We start from the raw sequence: 3,429 nt of genomic DNA on the forward strand, positions 1-3,429 counted from the left end.
TATGACATTGGTTGCATTCCCCCAATGTGTCCGCACTCTCCCCAATTCCACCCTGAGTTCCCAGTTTCCTTTCATCTGGATTTCTACCACCTCCTGCCTTCTCATTTTTGCTTTTGGGCAAATGTTGTCCTTTTGATCTCATATAATTGATACTTCTAAGGAACACATTCCTCTCAGGTGTTATTGTTTATTTTATGGGCCTGTCTATGGTTTGGCTGAAATGTGGTCTTTGGTAATGGCTTCAGTCCAGGTCAGAAGGGTGTTTTAGGCCCATAGTCTCAGACGTTCCTCCAGTCTCTGTCAGACCAGTAAGTCTGGTCTTTTTTGGTGAATTTGATTTTTTGTTCTACATTTTTTTCCCCACTCTGTCCAGGACCCTCTGTCGCAATGCTAGTCAGAATGATCAGTAGTGGTAGCTGGGCACCATCTAGTTCTTCCAGTCTTAGGGTCATGTAGGCTGTGGTTTATGTAGTCCGTTAGTCCTTTGGACTAATTGCTCACTGGAGTATTTGGTTTTCTTCGCTCTCCTTTGTTCCAGATGGGAAGAGATAATTAGTTGTATCTTAGATGGCTGTTCACAAGCTTTTAAGACCGCAGATGCTAGTCGCCAAGTAGGATGCAGACAATTGTCATTATGAACTATGTTGTGTCAATTGAAGTAGATGTCCCCGAGTCTGTGGTCCTTCACCTTTAAGCCTAGGAACTTCATTGAGGTGTTTGGTTATGGCTAAGAAATTTCCATGACTGTGCCCCTTGTGTGCTCTATTGTCTATATTAACATACTTGCAGCACCTACAATTATATATGTAGAAATATCCACAACCAAACCTATATCTGCAGGGTAGGTGTGCTCCCTTACACCCCCCCCCCACCTCTTTAGCATACTTATTTACCTGTGTATCCATTCATAGATTATTGTTAATACTATTGTTGCAGGATTATCTATGTTACAGTAATTACCGTAGGGGTCCTTAATTCTCGCATTCCTTTCAGTTTCTTCTTTTGCCTTGGTCGTGTTGTACTGACTTTCCTCATATTTTGTATTGCCTTTCCCTTCACCAATATTAACACGTGTCTTCTACCTAGTTAGTAGTTTTCCCTCCTTCCCCCTCCCATCGGTGGTAATCATCAAAACAACGTGTGTGTGTAAATCTTTTCTTGTTTTTTATAACAGCGGTCTCATACGATATTTGTTCTTTTGAGATTGACTTATTTCACTCAGCATAATGCCCTCCAAATTTATCCATGGTGGAAGATGTTTCGTGGATTCGTTATTCTTTATCATTGCCTAGTATTCCACCGTGTATATGTACCACAGTTTGTTTATTCATTCATCTACTGATGGGTACTTAGGTTGTTTCCATCTTTTTGCTATTGTGAATAATGCTGCAATGAACATGGCTGTGCATATACCTACTTGTGTCACAGCTCTTATTTCTTTAGGATGTATACCTAGGAGTGGGATTGCTGGATCATATGGTATTTCTATTTCTAGTTTTTTAGGGAAGTGTCTTACTGTTTTCCATAGTGGCTGTACCATTTTACATTCCCACCAGCAGTGTAGAAGAGTTCCAATCTCCCCACAACCTCACCATCATTTATTATTTTCTGTGGTGTGTGTGTGTGTGTGTGTGTGTGTGTGTGTGTGTGTGTGTGTGTGTGTGTGTTTGGATTAGTCCCATTATTGTCGGAATGAGATGGTATCTCATTGTAGTTTTGATTTGCATCTAACGGTTAATGATCATGAGTGTTTCCTCCTGTGTTTGTTAGCCACCTGAATGTCTTCTCTGGTGAAGTGTCTGTTCATATCCCTCGCCCATTTTTTAACTGGATTGTTTCTCCTTTTGTTGCTGAGGCGTTGAAGTTTTCTATGAATTTTAGAGATTAGACCCTTGTCAGCTATATCACAGCCAAATTTTTTTTTTCCCAGTCTATAGTAGGTTCTCTTTCTACTCTTTTGGAGAAGTCTTTTGATGAGTTTAACTGTTTAATTTTTAGGTCTCTCATACAGTGTTGCTGTCAGAATGTACTGGCACATACACTTTAACAAGCAATTTAATAATATCTATCAAAAAAGATAAAGTACATGTCCTATCACCCAGGATTTTTACTAGTAGGAATCTAGACTCAACATGTGGTTGGCACAGAGCACCCAGTGAATGCTCTTTCCTATTATGAATGTGATAATCATAAGAAGAGATAATAAATTATGCAAAAGACTCCTGCAGCTAAATTTCAACTCTCGCTTCTGCTTCGTTTTGGGAAAATAATAAGACAGTGTTTATATTACAGTGTGGTATAATCATGAAATGTCTGCTCTTTTAATTTCTGCAAGCTACATAAAGTAGAAATCTAAATTCTCCCCTATAATATAAGGTCTGGTTTCTAGGGATTCAGAGTATATGTACTAGTAGAACAAGGAAACTTCAGCCCAGTTAAAGATTCTCATATGAAGTTCTAGTCTCTTGCTAATAGAGGTGCTGGGATGGGAGTACACTGAGAGAAAGTAAACAGAGCTTGGGCCTCAGCCAGACTCCATCAAGCTGCAGAAAAACCAAGAAACACTCATAGTGACTTACACGTGAAACTAAAAAAAAAAAAAAACCAAACCCATTGCTGTCGAGTCTGTTCCAGCTCATAGTGCCCCTATAGGACAGAGTAGAATTGCCCCATAGGGTTTCCAAGGAACGCCTGGTGGATGCCAACTGCCGACCTTTTGATTAGCAGCTGAACTTTTAACCGTTATGCCACCAGGATTTCCGACTTATACGTGAAGCCTCATGAAAATCAGCAGCGATTATGCAGTGACTGACAAAACCATTAAGTATTGAAAGTGCCTAATTGTGCCTGTATCTGTTTTTTTCCTCTAATTCTTTCTCCAAATGATGATATCCCTTTAAGTGTGGCATTGCTAGTATTTGTAAACACTGTGTTCATCAAATAAAGAATTCTCTCTATGCAGAAAAAGCCCAAGGAGAGGAAAAACATGTCAGTCTACTTTCCCAATTAATTACACCCAGGCCTTGTAGCCCATGCAGACATACCTTGAAGTCAGCTTGCCCAAACTGCAAGCACAGCACTAAGCAAGGAGAAACAGCTTCTGAAATCCAGCCCATAAGCTGAAAGGCGACGAGTGACAGCTAAACCTTCAAAATGTCATTGTAACATCACTCCCCTGGAGCTGGTCTTGTGGAAGCATGGAGTGTCCATCAGTCCACCCGCTGCCATCCCCAACGTCTCACCCTCCTGCCCCACCTACACAGGGTGGTGAGATAATGGTGGGGAGACAGGGATTGTGACATAAGCAAAAAGCCTCAGGCTGATATGCGTAAATAACAGCCCATGAGCCTCCCAGTAGGGACATCACCTGTGAAGGCCTCCTAACAGCCAACCTGTTGCTGCCACCAAGCTGAAGCCTCATCAGGGGGA

The sequence above is a fragment of the Loxodonta africana genome, chromosome 23 (genome assembly GCF_030014295.1).
Source record: "Loxodonta africana isolate mLoxAfr1 chromosome 23, mLoxAfr1.hap2, whole genome shotgun sequence".
In the NCBI taxonomy this organism is placed as follows: Eukaryota; Metazoa; Chordata; class Mammalia; order Proboscidea; family Elephantidae; genus Loxodonta; species Loxodonta africana.